General features: G+C 37.9%; 1 protein-coding gene and 1 non-coding gene across 12 annotated transcripts in view; both read right to left on the minus strand.

The window, feature by feature from the left end:
* DIS3L2 (DIS3 like 3'-5' exoribonuclease 2) overlaps window positions 1-22,929 on the minus strand; it is a 355,216-nt gene that overhangs the window by 241,885 nt on the left and 90,402 nt on the right. The gene's annotated exons all lie outside the window — the stretch shown is intronic.
* On the minus strand, window positions 21,102-21,314 carry LOC114210930 (small nucleolar RNA U3). Its single transcript, XR_003609623.1, has one exon. It is a non-coding gene; the product is annotated as a small nucleolar RNA U3 (small nucleolar RNA).

A 22,929-nucleotide genomic window follows, 5' to 3' on the forward strand; every position in this document is an offset into this window, starting at 1 on the left:
TTCACCAACTGTTTGATACTGATTAGATGTCTCTCTCCCTTCCTTTTATAATTAATATCATGTATTTCAAAACTGGGGAGCAACAGAAAGAATTCCTGTAATGAAACAAGTCCAGTGGAATCCTAAATAAAAATGCCAAGTAACATTTTCATCATGCTGGCTTACCCAAATTCCAAGCATGAAACATTTCATAGTTTTCCTGTTTACTGATAAAGAAAAACCCTTCCTTAAACATAAAAGCCATCTTTGCATAGTGCTACGTTACCTCTTATAAAAAAAGAGCAAGTCCATATTAGCACTGGGAACTTCTGTTCCAAGCAAATAAATTCTATTACATTCCCCGGGGGCAGGGGGTTGTTATCCACTTGGTATAACGGAGCTTTTCCAAAAGATTTGCATACACCCATGTCTAACAGGCGCTTTCTCCTGTAAGGGCTGTTTACGACAGTGCTGGCTGGAGGCTATGTGGAAGGACATAATGCCCTGCCTTCCCCACTACCTGAGCCTCTGATTCAGAGCTAATGCATATCATGAAGTCCACCTAGGAGCTGCTTTTCATTTTTTGGCTCCAATGGCTGAGCTTAAATGACAGCACTCACTTGCCACACATGTTTTAACAAACTTTCAAATCCCTTCATGGTACACTTGGGACACAGTATAATACACTGTTCAGGAAATACCTTGGAGCCAAGAAAAGCAATTGATATTTCTACAGGGAGTTCTTGACAAGGCTTGCCAATAAGCTTCTTTCATATAAAGTATGACCATGGACATATCATTTTAAAGACATATTACATTCTTAAAGGCATATGTGTTATTGGGAACTCTGTTTGCCTAAGGTAGTTCATTCAAAAGTACCTTTTGATTTAGTTTACAGGAACAGAACAAACTATTTCCATTCTACTGGTTACTCAAGCAAAAAATTCTTTACCTTTTTTAATCAATCCATTCCTTCCTCCCTTCTCTCTCTCTCTCTCTCTCTCTCTCTCACACACATACACACACACACACACACACACACACACAACACCCCACCATCACATCTGTTAGCTCATCCTATCAACTCTATCTCCATGGCTACCATGGCCACCACCCTAGTTCAGGCCCCATCATCTGTCACCTGAATATAGGTAAAAGCCTCGTAAGGGGTCTCCCTGCTTCTACTCTCTCACCCTTTCCGTCTGTTCCCAACACAGCAGAGTGAGCCTACGAAATGTAAGCCCTATCATGTCAAATTCTTTGCTCTAAATCCTCCAAGGCTTTCCACCTCCATTAGAGCTAAAGCTCAAAAACTGATACACAGGCCCTCCCTGACCCATACTCCTACCCCATGAGCCCTCTGACCTCATCGCCAGCTACTCTTCTGCTTCAGCTCTTTGCTATTCCTTGAACATGGCAGGTACATATTTGCTGTTCCCCAAGATCTCCATAAGGATAGCTCCCTCACTTCTTTCCATTCTTACTCAAAGTCACCTTCTCAAGGAGGCCCTCTTTGGTTGCCCTATTTAAGATTTCAACCTCAGGGGTGCCTGGGTGGTGCAGTTGGTTAAGCATCCGACTCTGGGTTTTGGCTCAGGTCGTATTCTCACGGTCATGAGATCGAACCTCACATCCAGCCCTGCACTCAGCGTGGCGTCTGCTTGAGGTTCTCTCTCCCTCTCCGTCTGCCCCTCCCATATGCCCTCTCTTTCTCTAAAATAAATAAATCTTTAAAAAATAAAATAAAATCTCAACCCATCCCCAAAACACGTATCTTTCTTCCTTATTTATTTTCCCCTTTAGTACTAATCGCTACTGAGCGTGCTACACATAGTATTTAATTTACACCATTGTATCTTTCCCAGTGAAGCACAAACTCCACAAAGGCAAGGACTTGGCCTGTTTGCTCACTATTATATTCCCAGCACTTAATATGGTACCTAACACAATGCCTCCTATATGATCCCATCTTAAAGTGTTAGTATCACCTTAAACTCAAAACATCAAAAACCACTCTGGTCTTCCACTCAAAGCACTCCCCTCTCCCGCTCTTTCTCTTTCCAACACCATTACCACTTTTTTCCAGGCCTTGCAAACTCAAAACCTCACAACCACATTGACTCTTCCCTATTGCTGAACATACTGCTTCCCCAAATCCTTCACTTGTCTTTTTACAAGTGCTCTTATACCTCTACAAATTCCCTGGTATTCTCATGCTCTATCTTACCAAAAAAAAAAATTTTTTGATTAAATTGCCTTCTTATTCAAAAATTTTCCATGCGTTTCCCTTCCCTAGAGAAACTAATTTTCTGTTTTGGGGCTTACCATTCAAAGACCTTCTGAATGTCCACTGACCTTTTTAGACCATTTTAATCTTACCTGCCAATCCCTTCTATTATATACCATTCACAGGCCCCTGCAACTTCTTCCCTTGCTTAGATCACAACTCAAAAACAGGCTTCTAGCAACTTAGAACAGCAGGATCTGTCTCCCTCTATTTATCTGTGACTGCAGCAAGGGAAACTAATACAACTCCCTTTAAAAATGGTTCAATTTTGTTTTAAAGATTTTATTTATTTACTTGACAGAGAGACAGCAAGAGAGGGAACACAAGCAGGGGGAGTGGGAGAGGGAGAAGCAGGCCTCCCGTTGAGCAGGAGCCCCATGCGGAGCTCGATCCCAGGACTTTGGGATCATGACCTGAGCCGAAGGCAGACGCTTAATGACTGAGCCACCCAGGCACCCCTGTTTTAAATATTTTAAGAAAAAAAAGGAAAAGGGCTCTTGCAGAAATGATCTGTGTCTGTCAAGGAGCAGATCAAGCTGTGCAGACCAGGCTTGGTTTGCAGGAGAGGAAGAGTGCAGAAGTCTGACTAGTCAGGGTTTCGGGTCTCTGGACACTGTTCCTAAGAGATCATGGCACTTGAAACAGAATTATGGGTGTCCTGTGTCATGTACCCTCACTCCTCTTCTGCATGGCCACCACCAGCAACTAACCAACCACAACGTAACTCTGGTACAACCAAGCCTCTTGACCTAGTCACCAAGGAGAGAAAGAAGCAGGTATGCTTCACCTCAGAGGAGACATAGTTCACAAAACACAGCAGAATCCAACTAGAGTAATTTTGGTAGCAAGGTATTAAATATTTTGATGCCAGAAATGAGCAGAGAGATAGGGAATAGCATTTGGCAGAATGTCTCACCAAGTTCTGAAGCTCAGACACAAATACAGAAAAGTCAAACAAGAAGCTGGATAGAAGCAAATCTGGGAAAGCAGACCCTAGGGAAGAGTTCCCAAGAAAGAACTGGATGAAAGACCTTCCAAGAACAGAGTCTATGGAAGGAATAATCATTGAGATTTAGTGAAAGAATGTATACAGGTACATGTAACTCTGTACATAGTGATTGCTTTCTTTTGAATCTGAATCTTTACTGTATTTTTGACCTAAGTCTCTAAAACATATTCAATGTATTAATAATGACTAATTTAGCTACAAGAAATGAAAAAATAACTTGAATTGGCTCTTTTTAAGTAACTTATTAGCTTATATAATTGAATCTACCTATCAGATTGTGAGGCTCACCTGGTATTTGTGAGAGAGAGAGAGAGAGAGAGGTGTGTGTGTGTGCTTGTGTTTGAGTTCAGATGCCCTCAATTTCAGATGCCCTCAATATTAGCTCCATTACCAGGGCAGCCTCCTCCTCATAGTGTAAAGAAGGATTCCAGTAGCTTCAGAATTATATCCTATCTTCGTAGAGACCCCAGGGCGGGGGGAGAAGGAAGCAATTCTTACACAGCTGCTCCACAAATAAGTCCCAGGAGTACCCTGCTGGGGTCGATTGGGGTTGCATGCCCATTCATGAATCAATCACTAGGACAAGGAGGTGGACTAGACTGATACATCCCTGTATCTGAGAAATGTGGTCAATTTTTCAATTCTAGTTAAAAAATAAAGCTAAAGTCTCCTTAGAAATGCTCAAAGTGTGGGGGTGCCTGGGTGGCTCAGTCGGTTAAGCATCTGACTCTTGATCTCAGCTCAGGTCTTATCTCAGGGTCATGAGTTTAAGCACCGTGTTGGGCTCCACACCGGGCATGGAGCCTACCTTAAAAAAAAAAAAAAAAGAAAGAAAGAAAGAAATGTTCAAAGTAGGGTTCTTTTTTTAAAAAACAATTATCTGTATTTCTTCACAGAAGCCTACTGATATAATTTCCAACTGTTTCGCTGAATCAAGGATCATTCCCCTTTCAGAATCATAACAATTTTTGATATGAAATCAAAGCAGGGATGTAACATCATGCAGGAAAGAAAATACCCCAAAAGTTTAAACAACATGGTCATGAATGTAGAGCAAATGTCAAATGAAGATTATCTGTATTTAAAATTTTTACGTGTATAGACAGAGCTGCAGTATCTGACCTCAGATTCCTTCACATCACACCAATCTCCAGCAAAATGGATTTCACATCCTTGACATACTTCAATATCCTGGACCTCACTGAAAAATAAGCTCAATTTGCAGGCCATTTCAGAAAACCACACAGTATACAATGAAAATTTTTCAGAACGAGAGAGATTCAGAACATTAAAATAAGGGGTACAACCCAAGAGCCTAATGATGTTCCATACAGACAGTTTACTATTAGTAGATTAACCACAATTATCTAAAAAGTCAGCCAACATCTGAACTACCACCTTCATATATTGATAATAAAAACTGAAACCACATTTCTCTGATTAGCGGTTGCTGGCATACTGTAAACTCTGTACGTACTGCTAGATTTTTTAAATGATTTAAAGTACAGCCAATTCTAAAAATCTACTTGTGTCTGCAATTATCCTTTCCTTCTTCACACCTGAAGCCACAGACAGAGCTATCTAGCTTTGAATACTATTTCTTGCCTTGAGGGCTTTGCCTACTGGGTAATACCTGCCCCCCCAACACTATTTCATTTCTCCCTCCCTCTCTATGATAAACCTTTCCAATATCCACATGGCGATGTTCTCTATCATTTCCATTCTTTGAAAACATTCTCATAAAACTGGAGTAGTTATATTAATATCAGAGTCAAATTTTTTTAAAAAAAGGTACTACAGGGGTCAAGGAAGAATATTTTGTGTTAATGAAAGAGCCAATGCATTAGTAAAATATAATGTTTGTAAATGTATATGCACCTAATAAAAATGCCTCAAACTGGATGAAGCAAAAACTGACAAAAGCAGAGGGAGAAATAAATCCACCAAATAAGAATAAAACAACTACACAAATATATATAAAAACAACATTTATACATGTCAAAGGACTTTATTTTTTCAAAGGACTTTCATTCATATTCTATAAAGTCTTAATTCATTAATACAAGGACAAACCAATTTAATAATTGGGTAAAAGACTAGCACAGACATTTCAGAAAAGACTACATATAAATGGCCAATGAACACACACCAAAAAACAGTTCAAGCATCATTCTGTCATCAGGGAAATGCAAAACAAAAGATAACAAACAACTACAACAACAAAAATCAATACTCCTATGGGCCCTCCGAAATGGTTTAAAACTATACTACTATGTCCTGCTGAGGATGTGGAGAAACTGATTCTCTCATACATTTTTAACTGGAGTAAAAAATGGTACAACTACCCCGGGAAACAGCTTCATGGTTTCTTATAAAAACACACTTACTGTATGATCCAGCGATTCTACTTCTGGCTACTTAACCAAGAGAAATAAAAACATATGTCTATACAAAGACGTGTACAACAGTGGTCACAGAAGTTTTATTCTTAAAGGTCAAAAAAATGAAAATAATCCAAGTGTTCTTCAATTGGTGGATGGGTAAACAAACTCTGGGACATCTATATAGCGGAACAGTATTCAATGACATGGATGGATCTCAAATGCATTATGCTAATAGAAAAAGGCCAGACTCAAAATAATTCCATTTATATGACATTTCTACAAAAGACAAACCCATAGGGACATAAAACAGAATAGTGATTGGCAAGGGCTGTGGGGTAAGAGGAAGTGCAGACTAAAAAGGGATGCAAGGGAATCTGGGGTATGATGGGACTGTTTTCTATCTTGACTATGGTAGAGGTTACACAAATCTATACGACTTTTAAAATTCATAGAACTGAATGCTAAAAAGGAGAATTTTACTGTATGTAAATATGTGAACCAAATAAATCTCCTTTGTACCCAAGCCAAACAAGCTTAGCATCTATTAGCATGGGGGAGCAAAAACTCAATTAAAACATGGAAAACATGAGCCAAGGTAATCAACTGATGATATCAAATATTTTTCATTCTGTCAAAATCTGAAATCCAATAAACATTTATCAAAACCTTATAAATGCCTTAGAAAGGCATCTACTACGCATTAAATAACCCCTCCTTACAGTGAGGTGACAATATTTAACAAAACACTCAAAAATATCATCACTAGTACCAGGCTACGGATACCTGGAAATAAGTAGGACCCACAAGGCACATCCCCAAATATCTGTAACCAAAAGTATACATCATTCAAATGGCATAAACTCTGGGCAGTGAAAGGAATGACTGCTTGCTGCTGAGATGACCAAGGAAGGGCACATAAAAGATGGTGAGGACAGCACGGGGAGGCTTTCTTCTACCTCCAGCACACCCAGAGCTAGAGGACCCCAAACAAGTAGACAAGACGACTCTAAGAATCTAAAGCAAATTTCCCAAGACCTTTGAATAAACACTGACTTGACATATTTCTCTAAGGAAGTTGTTTTCTTTAAGAGTAAAAACTAAAGCGTTGTTGTTCTTTTTACTTTATTTGGCCCTAAATATAGTATACAGCATCATCATCACTTTATAATGATGGCTGTATTTCTGAACAACTCCAATAAAATTTCCAATTTCCAATTTATATTTCACATCAAGTCATGTTTCATTTCAAATCTGGCAAGACCTCAAATGTCCCCTGTGCGTTCTATGCACACCAACTACACTTCTGTGGTTCAGAAGCTGACATAACAGAGGAAGCTATTGTGAACCCTGAGACTGGTTTGGCTGCCACATATAAAATTATCCCTGGAGGTAATCTGCTTATGCGATTTAACACTGAAGAAGCAGAAAAGAATAAAAAGAGAAACCTGGCCACAAGCTGTAAAGTGCAGAGATGTATGTGCATGTGTGTTCACAATAGTATAAAAGCAAGGAGCTTATCTACACTATGGTGAATATTCTTTTCAAGCTAAGACTTGCCCAAAGCTTTAGGAACAAAGTTACATTAACAAGAAGCTCTCTAGCTTCACTGGGTAGGTCTTCAATCACGCAAGAAACTTGTCTTTGCTTTTCCATAAGCACTTCCTTCCTTGTTTTGCAGATAGCTAAGCCCAGGTAACAAACAACTATATTTCAACAAGAGGGGCCCAAAAGAATCTCTTTGGGGTTACAAAATGAGCAGCCCCAGATATGGCTTTCAAAATCAGCTGCTAAAATCTGGTCTTAAAAGAGTTATCCTGAAATCATTTAAATTTTGGGCTTATGCTGATTTTGGTGGTACTATTATTTTTGATATTTGAGCCAGTGGTGAGTCTTCTGATGGGAGAGTAACATTTTTTTAACCAACAATTTTCTAAGAGCATAAGGCTGGAAATACAATTTTCATATTGTTTTATTTGAATCATTTTAAAAGCTGTCATCTTTCCCCTACCTTGATAGAAGCATAAAAAATGAGTTCAATGTAAGCTAGTTCAGCCATATAACCTCACAGTTCATGCCACTAAAAAATTCTTCTGAAAATTATCCTGGGCAGAAATTTTTGAATACAAAGTATCAGCCAAGAGCAAATTTTTACAGCTGACTTCTAAAGCCTTTAAAATTGTATTTTATAATGGAAATACTGACAGATGCTTTACCCTAGAAGCACTATTTAATATTTCTAGCTTTTCCAAAATACAATACTATGAACTTAGAATCAGAGATATAAAAAAGAAAAAGTCTTTAAGTTAAAAAGCTATTTTTAAAAAACAGGCATGAAGAAAAATGTTTTATGGATCAAACATGTTTACATGCATTTACCTGTCATAACGACCATATTTAATTTTGCAAATGCTTTCTTGAACCACTTAGTATTTCGATCTGTGGATACTTTACCCCAAAATTATTTGTGATCAGTGACTGATTTCAACCTGGCTTTATACCCATTCACCCACATACAGATGGAGTCCAGGTCCTGTTTCCACATGCAGGAAAAGTAACAAGATTATCTAACTTCGTATCAATTCAAGCAGGAGGAAGGCTGTAAACCACAGTGAGCCTTAGAAAACTTGGAACAGTAGGAAGCCATTTCCAGGAAGTGGATACCCAAGTCAAAGAAAATCTGTGACAAGGACATCCCCAGTGCACCACATAAAGACAGGTGCAGTACACATTTGTAATTAAATTAATTTTTCTACCACACCTCCTACTATACCTCAATATCATCCTACAGCTCTAATTAGAACCAGAGAAAGTCACCCACTCTCAATACCCTCCATCCCAACCCAAACTGCATCCACAACATAACAACTAAATGACATGCACTTATATCCTCTGGACTCCAAAAGGTTGGTGATATGAGGAAATGGACACAGAACTAGAGCCCTCTAGAACTGAGGTACTGGCTTTGATTTTCAACACTTGAAGCATGTCATATTACTTTTAACTTGAAACATACTCAAGTTTCATCATCTTTAAAATAAGATTTAAGAGGCACCTAGGTGGCTCAGTTGGTTAAGCGACCAACTCTTGGTTTCAGTTCAAGTTGTGATCTCAGGGTCATGAGATCAAGCCCTGCATTGGGCCTTGTGCTTAGCATGGAGTCTACTTGGGACCCTCTGCCCCTCCTCTGGCACTCGCTCTCTCTCTCAAATAAATAAATAAATCTTTTTAAAAAATATAAATAAAGTAAATAAAATAAGATTTAAGTTATACACAACACTAACAAAATGAAGGATAAAAATCACACAATCATTTCAATAGACACAGAAAAAGTATTTGACAAAATTCATTATCCATTTATGATAAAAACTCCCAGCAAAGTATAGAGAAAACATGCCACAACATAATAAAGACCATACATGACAAGCCCACAGATAGTATCATACTCAATGGTGAAAAGTTTAACGCTTTTCCTCTAAGATCAGTAACAAGACAAGAGTGCACACCCTTGTCACTTTTATTCAGTAGAGTATTGGAAATCCTAGCCAGAAAATTAGGCAAGGCAAAGAATTAATTAAAAAAGCACCCAAACTGGAAAGGAAGAAGTAAAGCTGTCTCTATTTGCAGATGACATATTTTATATATGAAACCCTAAAGACTCCACGAAAAAACTATTAGAATTAATAAATGAATTCAATGAAGTTGTAGGATATAAGATCAATATATAAAAATTTGGTTTGTTTCTATTCTTTTTAAATTTTTTAATTTTTAAAGATTTTATTTATTTGAGAGAGAGAGAGCACGAGCAGGGGGAGGGGCAGAGGGAAAGGGAGAAGCAGACCCCCCCCTGCTGAGCAGGGAGTCCATCATGGGGCTCAATCCCAGGACCCTGGGATCATGACCTGAGCCAAAGGCAGATTTTAACCGACTGAGCTACTCAGGTGCCCCGGTTTGTTTCTATTCCTTAATAATGAACTATCAAAAAGAGAAATTAAGAAAACAATCACATAATTACATCAAAAAGAACAAAATATCAGGGCAAGTGGGTGGCTCAGTAGGTTAAGCATCTGACTTGATTTTGGCTCTCTCTCAAATAAATAAGCCTTTTTTAAAAAATACACAAAACATGAACAGACATTTCTCCAAAGAAGACATATAAATGGCCAACAGACACCTGAAAAGATGCTCAACATCACTCATCATCAGGGAAATGCAAATTAAAACTACAATAAAATGTCACCTCATACCTGTCAGAATGGCTAATATCAAAAACACAAGAAACAACAAGTGTTGGTGAGAATGTAAAGAAAAAGGAACCCTTGTGCACTGTTGGTGGGAATGCAAACTAGTGCAGCCTCTGTGGAAAACAATATTGAGGTTCCTCAAAAAACTACAAATAGAATTACCTTATGATCCAGTAATTCCACTACTGGGTATTTATCCAAAAAATATGAAAACACTATTTCAAAAAGATACATGCACCCCTATGCTTATTGCAGCATTATTTACAATACTCAAATTATGGAAGCAGCCCAAATGTCTATCGACTGATGAATAGATAAAGAAGGTGTGGGACATATGCACAATGGAACGTTGCTCAGCCATAAAAAAGAATGAAATCTTGCCATTTGCAACAACATGTATGGATCTAGAGAGTATAATGCTAAGGGAAATAAGTCAGTCAGAGAAATAAATATCATACGATTTCACTCATATGTAGAATTTAAGAAACAAATGAACAAATAAAAAATGAGGCAAACCAAAAAACAGATTCTTAAATAAATGGGTGAAATAAGTGAAAGGGATCAAGAAGACACTTACGATGAGCACTGAGTAATGTACAGAATTGTTGAATCACTATATTGTATACCTGAAACTAATATAATACTGTATGTTAACTACACTGGAATTAAAGTTTAAAAAAATTCCAATGGCATTTTTCATAGAAATAAAACAAACAATCCTAAAATTTATATGGAACTAGAAAAACCCTAAACAGCCAAAGTAATCTTGAGATAGAATAAAGCTGGAGGCATCATGCTCCCTGATTTTGAAGCTCCAGTCATCAAAGCAGTAGGTATTCACATAAAAACAGACACATAAGTGAAGTCTTGCCATTCACAACAACACGGATGGAGCTAACAACATGGATGGTGAGTGAGATAAGTCAGTCAGAGGAAGACAAATACCATATCACTTCACTTACATGTGGAATCTAAAAAACAAAACAAATGAGCAAACAACAACAAAAAGAGAAAAAGACTCATAAATATAGAGAGCAAACTAGTGGTTGCCAGAGGGGAGGTGAGCAGGGGTATAGGGAAAATGGGGGGAGGGGATTTAGGAGGTACAAACTGCAGTTATAAAATAATTAAGTCACAGGGATGAAAAGTACAGCATAGGGAGTATAGTCAATAATATTGTAATGACTTTGGTGAGAGATGATAACCATTCTTATTGTGGGGACCATTTCATAATGTATATAACTGTCAAATCACTATGTTGTCCATCTGAAACTAACATATACTTCAACTGTACTTCAATTAAAACACACACACACATACACACACACACAGATCAATGGAACAGAACAGAGAGTCCAGAAATAAACTCACACATATATGGTCGATTAATTTATGACAAAGGAGCCAAGAATATACAATGGGGAAAGACAATTTCTTCAATAAATGGTGCTGAGAAAACTGAACAGGCACATGCAAAAGAATGAAACTAGACTACTATCTTATACCACACACAAAAAATAACTCAAAATGGATTAAAGTCTTGAATGTAAGACCTAAAAGTATAAAACTCCTAGAAGAAAATATAAGTGGTAAGCTCCTTGACCTAAGTCTTGGTGACTATTTTCTGGATATGACTCTAAAACCTATAACAACAGAAGCAAAAATGAGTGGGATTACATCAAATTAAAAAGCTTCTGCATAGGAGAGGAAATTATCAACAAAATGAAAAGGTAACTCACTGAATGGGAGAAATATTTGCAAATCATACACCTGATAAGGGATTAATATCCAAAATATATAAATAATGCATGCAGCTCAATAGCAAAAAGACAAAAAGCAAAATCCCAAACAATCCAATTAAAAAATAGGCAGAGGATCAGGGAGTCTGGGTGGCTCAGTCAATTAGGCATCTGCTTTTGGCTCAGGTCATGGTCTCAGGGTCCTGGGATCAAGCCCCACACTGGGCTCCCTGCTCAGCAGGGAGGAGTCTGCCTCTCCCCCAGCTCATGCTCTCTCTCACTCTCTCTCAAATAAATAAATAAAATCTTTAAAAGAAAATAGGCAGAGGATCTAAATAGACATTTTTCCAAAGAAGACATATAATTGAGCAACTGGTACATAAAAAGATGTTCAACATCACTCATCATCAGAGAAAGGTCAAATCAAAACCATAATGAGATATTACCTCAAACCTGTTACAATGGTTGTTATCAAAAAATAAATAGATAAATAAATAAACAAACAAAAAAGGGACTCCTGGATGGCTCAGTCGGTTAAACGTCTGCCTTCAGCTCAGGTCATGATCCCAGAGTCCTGGGATCTAGCCCAGCATCAGGCTCCTTGCTATGTGAGGAGCCTGCTTCTCCCTCTCCCTCTGCCTGCCGCTCCCCCTGCTTGTGCGCGCATGCTCTCTCTCTCTCTCTCTCTGATAAATAAATAAATAAAATCTTTAAAAAAAAAGTAACAAGTGTTGGTGAGGATGCGAAGAAAAGGGAACCCTTGTGCACTGTTGGTGCAGCCTCTATGGAAAACAGTACAGAGGTTCCTCAAAAAATTAAAAATAGAACTACCATATGATCCAACAATTCCACTTCCGGGTATTTATTCAAAGAAAACAAAAACATAGGGCACGTGGGTGGCTCAGTCAGTTAAGTGTCTGCCTTTGGCTCAAGTCACAATCCCAGGGTCCTGGGACTGAGTCCCACATCAGGCTCCCTGCTCAGTGGGGAGCCTGCTTTTCCCTCTCCCCTTGCTCTTCCCCCCACTCATGCTCTCTCTCTCTCTCTCTGTCAAATAAATTTTTAAAAAAACCCATACGTTTGATAAGCTCTATGCACCCTTGTGTTCACTACAGCATTACTTACAACAGCCAAGGTCGTGGAACATTTAAGTAAACATAGGTGAATGAATGGATAAAGAAGATCACGTACATACAATGGAATCCTATTCAACCATAAAAAAGAATGAAATCTTGCAATTTGTAACAATACAGATGGACCCTGAGAGGATTATGTTAAGTGAAAAAAGTCAGAGAAAGACAAATACCGTATGATATCACTCATACGTGGAATTTAAACACACACACACACACACACACACACACACACGCCGAGCTCGTAGATACAGAGACCAGACTGGTGGTTGTCAGAAGGCTGGGGGCGGGCAAAATGGGTGAAGAGGTCAAAGGTACAAGCCTCCAGTTATAAAATAAAAGTCATAGGAATATAATGTACAGCATGGTGACTATAGTTAGTAATACTGTGTTGCATATTCAAAAGTTGCTAGGAGTAAATTTTAAGTCCTCATTACATGAAAAAAAATGTTGTGTGTGACTATGCAAGATGACAGATGTTAGCTAGACCTACCCCAATGATGATTTCACAATATATATAAATCAAACCATGTTGTACACCTGACACTAATATGTCAATTATACCTCAAATTTTTTAAAAATGGGGAAAAAATTAGGAAATTAGACTGGAAAATCATTACATCTCCAGCTTCAAGAGTCTGACTTGGGTTGGAATTTGGGGAAATGTCTATTTTATCAGAGTGAAATATCTGAGGAAAAAATGAAAAATGTAAGTGACATGGCAATAAGAGACAAAGGAAAGTGAGTTCACTACTAGGAATACTTAAGTTAATTTCATGACTAAATCTGCTTGTGTTCAACAGGACCAGTACAATTATAACATAATTACTTGATTGTATTTGTGTACTAGTCAAAGGTAATACAGAGAATGCTATTTTTTTCTTGTTTTAAAATGAACACTTTTATTGAATATAATCCATTTTTATTTACATACAGAAAAGTACACAAATCAAAAATGTATAATATAAAATTGTACAAGGTAAACACATACAGCCATGTAAGTGGTACCAAGATGAAGAAAGTGTTCCCAGTGTATTTGTTTTCTATGCTGCCTAAAAACTTACCACAAATTTAACAGCTTAAAAAAAGATACAAATTTCTGTGGGTCACGTATCTAGAGATGCTGCCTACTTAGGTCCTGTGCTAAGGATCTTACAAGGCTGCCATCAAGGTGTTGCCTGGGGCTGCTGCCTCATCTCTGGTTTAAGGCTCAAACCCCTCTCATAATCTTGAACCATTGTTGGCAAAATTCATTTACTTGCAACTGTAGAACTCATAGCAGCTTGCTTCTTTAAGGCCAGCAAAAATTATCTCCAACCTCTAGACCTTTTAAATGGCTCACCTGACAAGGTCAGGCCTATAAGGATAATTTCCCTTTTGGTTAACTCAGTCAAGTGATTAGGGACTTTAATTAGCATCTGCAAAAATCTCTTTACCTTTGCCAAATAAAGTAACGTACTCATCGGAGTGATAACCCATCACATTCACAGGTCTCACTCACGCTCAAGGGGAGAAGATCATATGTGGTATGTGTATCAGAGGAGGGCTCTTTAGCCACCTGAGAATTCTGCGTATGGGAACCAACACCCCAGAAACTGCCCTCCTGCCCCTTTCATTCATTGCCCCTTCAAGGGTAAACACCCTGACGAAACTATAACATAGTTTTATATGTTTATAAGAAGAATAATACCATAAATCTTCTTTTGTGTTAAGCTTCTCTGGGTCCAAGTTTGTGAGATGCATCCCTAATTGTTGCACATAAGTGTAGCCCATCCCTTCTTACAGCCCTATAGTCTACTGTACACATATACCACAACGTATTCAACCCTGCCACTACTGATGAAGACTGGGGTGGTTTCTAGCTGGGGCTATTTTATATCATGTTGCTCTGAAGATTCTTGAACACGTTTTTTGGTGCACAAATGTACCCATTTCTGTTGAGCACATATCTAGGAATGGAACTTCTGGGTCTGCAGCTTTAGTTATACTGACTGACATTCCCACTAGCAGAGTACAGGTGTTCCAGTTCTTCCAGCCCTCACCAATTCTCAGCATTGGTAGTCCTTTGCAAATTAGTTGGGTAGTGTAAGAACCCCACCTTTGTTCTTTAAAATTACCTTGGTTGTTTTGGCCTTTACATTGACATCTATATTTAGAACCAGTTGCCACACATGAAAATGCTTGCTGGGACTGTGTTGTGTTGAATCTATAAATCAGTTTGGAAAGAATTAACATCTTTACCATACTGAGTCTTACAGGCCATGAATATTTAGTTAGGGCATCTTTAACTTCTATCAACAACACTATGTAGCTTTTAATGTCACGGTCTTGAGCATTGTCCACAATATTTATCCTAAGGTACTTGTTTTCCTATGCTAATGTAAAGGGTACCATTTTTAAAATTATTATTGGTTTGTGGCTGATATATAAGAATACAAATAATTTTTGGAGGCTGACTTTGTATGTAGCAACCTTCATCCTTTAGGGTTTCATGTATACAATCAAGCAATCTGAACATTATGACCACTGTCTTCCTTTCCCAGTCCTTACACCTTTGGTCCCATGCTTTATTACTGACTGTGTCCCCTGGTACAATGTGGCATAGAAGTGGCAGCAGTCACCATCTTTGTTTCATTCCCACTATCAGAAGAAAAGCTTTCACTGTTTCAACATTAAATATGATGTTTTGCAGGGTTTTTTTTTTTAAAGCCTTTATCAGATTAAGGGGATTTCTTCTCCTACTATTCTGCTAAGAATTTTTATCAAAAATGGGTATTGAATTTTACCAAATACTTTTCTGCAAAAACTGAGGTAATCATATGATTCTTCCCTTTATTCTGTTTCATGTGGTTCATTACAGGGGCACCTGGGTGGCCCAGTCAGTTGAGCGTCTGCCTTCGGCTTAGGTCATGATCCAGGGGTCCTGAGATTGAGCCCCGAGTCAAGCTCCCTGCTCAGTGAGGAGTTTGCTTCTCCCTCTCCCTCTGCCCCTCCCCCAGGCTTGTGCTCGCTTGCTCTCACTCTCTCTCTCTCTCTCAAAAAATAGAATGGATTCATAAGATATTTTTCTATTCTCCAAAGTTTTGTAAAATTGATGCTATTTTACTTTCATAAATATTTGAAAGCATTCACCTGTAGAGCCATTTGATCCTGGAGTTTTCCTTGTTTAAAAAAAAAAAGCTGAATTAAAGATTCAATTTCTTTACTAGATATAAAATTATTCAGATTTTTCTATTTCTTCTGACCATTTTGTTGTACATTTCAAGAAATGTGTTTATTATATCTAAATTTGGCCTTTACTTTTGAAAAATACTTTCACTTAGTATAGATACCTAGGTTAGCAATTATCTTCTCTTTTTTTTAAGATTTATTTATGAGAGAGACAGAGCATGAGCATGAGCATGAGCAGGAGGGAGGAGGCAAAGGGAGAGGGAGAAGCAGACTCCCTCCCTGCTGAGCAAGGAGCCCGACTTGGGGCTCACTCCCAGGACCCTAGGATCATGAACTGAGCTGAAGGGAGACACTTAGCCGACTGAGCCACCTGGGCGCCCTGGCAGTTATCTTCTTTCTCTACTTTTCTTTAAGTAGTTGGAGACCAACACAGAGATTGAACTCATGACCCTGAGATCAAGACCTTAGCTGAGATCCAGAGTCGGACACTTAACCTACTAAGCCACCCAGGCACCCCACTCCTTCTTTCTGTACAAGATACCATCCTATCATCCTTCAGCTTCCATCAGATTTATTTGAAAAGTCAGCTGTTGTTCCTCTGAAGAGATCTTTTTCTCTTATCTCTCGTCAAGAGTTTTCTCTTTGGGTTTCATTAAGTTTTACTACAGTATGCCTACATATGATCTGCTTTGTATTAATCCTGTTTGGGCTTTCTTGAGCTTCTCAAATCTGTGGCCTGACATCTTTTATACATTTTGGGAAATTCTTAGCTGTTATTACTTAAAATACTATTTGAGTTTCATTCCCTCTTTCCTCCTTAGCTCAAATTATACAAATATAAGGTGTTTTCTTCGTATTTAATACGTATTTAATCCTTTATTTTCTCCATGCCTCAGGCCAGGTATGTTTTACTGAACTATTTTCCAGTCTATTAATTCCCACTTCTGTAGTATCTAATTTTAGCTAAACACATATATTGAATAAATCAGTCTCTATTACTTTTTAAGTTCTAGAATTTCTATCCATTCTCTAAGTAACAGTTCTCTGGTGAAATTCTCTATCTTGTCATCTATTATCTTGAGCATATTGGCTCAGTTATTTTAAAATCAATTTCCTATGACACCAAAATCTAAATTATGGGTGTGTTTCTCTTGTTTTTTTCTCTTGGTTTTTGATCATTTCTCATACATGATGCTTTTTTACTAAATGCTGGATGTCAATGCAAAATTGCAAGAGCCCTAAAAGATATTCCCTCCTTCCAAAGAAGATTCACTTTTCTTTTAGCAGACAGTTAGAATGGGAACAGATCATGCTGACATAATCAGAAACTCAGATGATTTGAGGATGGATTTTCTGCCTTTTTTAAGTACACACCATCAGCCAAACATTTTTACTGTGGGGTACAAAATACAAACAATACAACAAATGAATTATAATTCAATAATTAGTCAAGAGTTCGTGTAACTTATAAAATGTATTTGGGCAGTTCCCATATTATAGGTGTTCTTCTATAAGCATGTTTATATGAATTTTATCTTTCTTAGATTTTTTTCCTCTTCTGATCCTGGGCCCTCTATTTGCAGGTACCCTCCAAATCCCTGAAAAATCTTCCCTGCAATGCATATAAGCACATGTGTACGTTCTGTGTCTCAACCCACATTAGAGATTCAGGATGACAGCCTAAAGAACAGGGAGCCCTTCCCCAATGCTGCTTCTAAGAAATAACAGCTATCAGAGGAAAGCTTCAAGGCAAAATGGAAGAAAGGAAAGTAAAATGAACAGTGATTTACTCTTTTAATCAATTTTAGACCTCAAAAAAAAAGTGTCAAATAACTATAAGATGAAAGGCTTAAGGAAAGTCATTTATTTATTCTAAGACAAAAATGATACTGCAAGTATCTTTCTCCAAAGGAACTTAGCTAAGGAGATGACTTATTTTCTCCTGAAAGAACAGAATTTTCCTTTCAAATTAGAAAAATTTAAAGCACTCTGGCTTTTGCATTTGTTAAAGTAGTTTCCAAATGTTAAGATATTCCTTATGGTTCTAAACAAAGAAACAAAAAGAGGTTTTGAAAATAAGACTTCGTGGATCCATTCAGGCCTAACAAAGAATATAAACTTCCTGTATGTTCCATGTGGGCACCACACTGTCCGTTATATTCAGTGACATATTATTCCCTTATCTGGTGTACCGCAGATACCCAAAATAAAAACCCAAATTCAAGAATTTTATGATTTAGGGACTGACTTTTCCTCTGTTGCCAGACATTGCCCCCTCATGAATTAAATCAATACGCTCTGGCCTGTTTATCAATGAGTACATGAACAATGAAAAAGAAACACTACAGTTCAGTCCATCTTGCAAAGTAATCTACACCTGCAATATGCAGTATTTACAAAGGCCCTAGAAGAGTGTCTATCACATAACAAGTACTCAACAAATGCTAGTTGCCATTTTTAACATCAAATAGTGGGAGTCAGTCATAAGAAGCAACACAAATAATACCCAGAAGAAAACATCAAATACCACTGAATGTGAACAGAGACAGTAATAAAGGGCTCTATATTATGGGTGAGAAACATCTGAAGTTTTTTCAATTAAGTGAAACAGAAACCTTGAGTAACAATTCTGGAGATACAAAGGAAAGGCCTCCCAGCGGCAAGAACCTGTGTAGGGAATAGAAAAAGACACAAGCAGGGAACTGCAAGCAAAGGAAACCATGTAGGTGAAAAGAAAATGTAGACATGCCACTGTACAGTGCCTATTCAAATACCTCCCCTCTGCCGTGCAAAGGGCAGGTCATGCAAGGCCTTTATATCACCTGAAGAAATATAAATGGTAACAAAGAGCTAAAAGACTCTAGTCTAAGCTAATATTAACTGAAAAATAGGTGAGCGATAGCATCTGGGACCTCTAGGAAAAAACAGACTCTCCTGGAACAATCAAAATCTACAACCATACTTATTTAACTTTCTAAACCAAAGGAAATTAAGATGGAAACAAATAAAAAACCATCTATAAATATTAATGAAGAAACATTACAGAAGACATTTATAATCAACACAGTCCATCTTTGATATTCGGGGGGGGGGAATTATATCCAGCTCCCATGTGCTAACATCCAGCAGACCTGACTTGATCCAATGCTGTATTTTCTCTTCCAATTAGTTAGTTCTTAAAACAAATTTTTGCTTTGAAAGACCACTAAATTTAGTAAATTCACCCCGTGCTTTTTAGTCATAAAATTTTACATCAAAAGATCATTTTTCTTACGTTGTCTAGAAACGATGAAATTGTTCAACAAGTATTTATTCCCCAACTACTGCATGTTAGTTACAGCCGTGATGCAAGGACAAGAAACTGGAAGAATGAAACTCGCGTTTTAAAAGCACCTATTTGCTAGACACTATTTTGGGTGATTGTGGCTCATTAATCCTTACCAAAAAACTTACTTTCATTTATACATGGGGCCTCTGAACCTCAGGGCCAGTAAGTAAAGGGTCTAGAATGTAGACCCTAATCTGACTTGAAAAGACCATGTTCTTTCTCAGATGCCATGAACATAAACATAAAAAAAAATACAACTCTTGTCCTCACCAGCTTAAACTTGGGAAGAATACATGCTTACAGTCCCTTTGCCTAAAGTATTCTCCCCTCTCCCGAATTTTCATTTGGCAAAACTCTTCTTTCAAACTGAAATTCAAATGTCATCTATTTTAAGAAATTTTCATCAGTTCCCTTAGGCAGAGCTGTCTTTGCCCCTCCTCTGAGCTCTGGCATCTGTCTTCAAATCCCTGTAAGGAATATATCAGGTATCACCATGGCTGCTCTGCTTACATATCTGATCTTGGGCAAATTGTGTTCATCTTTGCTCCCCTGGGACCCAGGCCAGTGCCAGGCACAAAGTAACCAACGAAAATGGATAGGAAATCAGGGGCGCCTGGGTGGCTCAGTGGGTTAAGCATCTGCCTTCGGCTCAGGTCATGATCCCAGGATCCTGGGATTGAGCCCCACATTAGGCTCCCTGCTCCGCGGGAAGCCTGCTTCTCCGCCTCCTTGCTGCTCCCCCAGCTTGTACTCTGTCAAATAAATAAATAAAAATCTTAAAAAAAAAAAAAGCCTTTAAGAAAATGGATAGGAAATCAGTGATGACCATGAAAAGAACAACTTTAGTAGAATGGTGGGTTAGAAGCCAAACTGCAGAATCTAGACCACTCTCTAGAAAGAGGCAATGGGTCCAAAAAATCTGGCTATAAAGAAAGAGGAAAAGAAACAGAAGCACGAAAGAAAAATGTGCACAAAATAAAGATCTGTACACTTAGAGAAATACACCCCGTCCCTGACTTCAAAGTACAGATTCAGCCTTATGCCTCTGTATCCACCAGAAAACTGAAATCGGGTCCAACTCAAAGTGCCAAACACAGGAAGAACACACTTAGGAGAAACAGCTAACAATGAAGATGATTAAACCAATGTTCAAAGTACCAACAAGGTCAAAGGATGGATGGAAAACAAAAGGCAAAAATTAAATAAATGCAAACTCTTTTACTGAGTGTGGTTTTAATTACTTAACTAAAGGATGGGTATGACCTGGCAGTACACAGATACCATTTGAAGTTTTCTCATCTTTTGACCTAGTAAACTGCACCCAGAGAATTTAAGGAAACAATCCTAAAAACTAAAATTTATGTATTTAAAGGTGTTCTCCACAATATTATTTAAATAACCAAAAAATTATAAATAACTAAAATATCCCATAACACAGGGAAGTTACTAAGAATAAAAAACATTCACTCAGTTAATATTTTGCAGTACTTAAAAGTGACGATTTATTTAAACACTTTCTGAATGCATTAATTTGTGTCTAAAAATCTTAGTAATAAACTAAGACAATGTTTATAGTAAATAAAAGCTCACAAGACTAAACCACATACACATAATATGAATATTGTATACTCACTGTATAGAGGCATTTTGAAAAGCAGGTAACAATGACACAAAATGCTAAGAGGGCAACAGCACTTGTGTAGGTAATGAAGGGAATGTACTTCCCACACTGCATTCAGTAATACACTATCTCAAAACAACAATAACAGTAATAAACACCCTTCTTCAACAATGGCAACGAAAACAACCCCACAACATTTTTTCTTTTTTCCCACTCAGATGGCATCCCCTCCCTCTCACTCTCCCAAAGGAAGAGAAGAACGATCATCAGTGCCAAAGGCAGTTACAAATGCAACTCCCAGAGCTGGCTTCACACTCAGGAGAGGATGCTGTACCTAATCCTCATGGTTTCAGATACTCTACACGTTCAGAGAAACTCCTCCAGTAACGAACTACAGAAATGATCCCTGAAAGCATAGTCTTCCACACACAACATTTTTTAAAAGGGAGCTTCTGATGCTCCAGAAGTAACTCACAAAACAATAAAGCAAAGAGTCATCAATTCACAGGCTAGATGACAGAGCGGTACCATTTTGAAATGCCCAGAACAATGACCTGCGTGTGAAAAGGAATGGGAGCAACACGATTCATAAACTGCTCATATAATGGACTAAATATCAAAGAACAGGGGCGCCTGGGTGGCTCAGTTGGTTAAGCGACTGCCTTCGGCTCAGGTCATGATCCTGGAGTCCCGGGATCGAGTCCCGCATCGGGCTCCCTGCTCGTCAGGGAGTCTGCTTCTCCCTCTGGCCCTATCCCCTCTGATGTGCTCTCTCTCTCTCATTCTCTCTCAAATAAATAAATAAAATCTTTAAAAAATAAATAAATAAATAAATAAATAAATATCAAAGAACACAGGTCATTTCAGGGCCAAAGTTGTGTATATATTCATAAGACTAACTCCTTTTAAGTCAGAAAAGTTTAGGGACAGTATATTTTAGTGATCTACATTACAAAAATCAATTTTTACTAAACATGGAGTCTCCATATGACCCAATAATTCTACTCTTAGTATAATCAAAAGAACTGAAAACATGGGTTCACACAAAAACTTGTTCATGAATGTTCATGGCAGCATTATTCATAACAGCCAAAAAGTGTAAGCAACCCAAATGTCTGTCAACTGAAGAAAAGATAAAATGTGGTACATTTGTACAGTGGTATATTATTTAGTTATAAAAAAGGAATGAAGGGGCGAATGGGTGGCTCAGTCAGTTAAGTGGCTGCCTTCGGCTCAGGTCATAATCCCAGGGTCCTGGGATCGAGCCCCGCATTGGCAGGGCTCGATCCCACGCTCCCCTCGGCGGGGAGCCTGCTTCTCCCTCTGCCTCTGCCTGCCTCTCTGCCTACTTGTTCTCTCTCTGTATCTCTCTGCCAAATAAATAAATAAAATCTTTAAAAATAAAATAAATAAAAAAGGAATAAAGAATTGATAAATGCTATAATATAGATGAATCTTGAAAACATGCTAAGAACCCAAACACAAAAGGAGAAATACTGTATGATTCCATTTATATGAACTGTCCAGAATAATCTATAGAGACAGAAAGAAGACTGGTGGTTGCCAGAGTCTGGGAGGGAAGGGGAATAGGGAGCAAATGTTTAATGAAGACAAGGTTTCTTGAGGAGATGATGAATCTGGAATTAGATAGTGGTGATGGTTATATAACATTGTGAATATATTAAAATCACTGGATTGCATTCTTAAAAATGATTTTAAAAATAAAATTATTAAAATGTGAATTTTATCTCAATAAAATCATTAACTTAATCATTTATGGCATAATCTAACCTCCTCTTACCAAAGTAAATGTCAGAATGAAAAGATAATTCCAATTAAATGATAAATAATAAATCATTTTTATAATGTGGATACCCTATTTATTAAACAATATCTTTTTTTTTTAAGATTTTATTTATTTATTTGACAGAGAGAGACAGCGAGAGAGGGGACACAAGCAGGGGGAGTGGGAGAGGGAGAAGCAGGCTTCCCGCTGAGCAGGGAGCCACATCATGAGCCGAAGCCAGATGCTTAACG

This window comes from Eumetopias jubatus, unplaced genomic scaffold (assembly GCF_037043125.1).
Source record: "Eumetopias jubatus isolate StellerSeaLion01/CBP00866 unplaced genomic scaffold, mEumJub1_p1.0 scaffold_3, whole genome shotgun sequence".
Classification (NCBI taxonomy): Eukaryota; Metazoa; Chordata; class Mammalia; order Carnivora; family Otariidae; genus Eumetopias; species Eumetopias jubatus.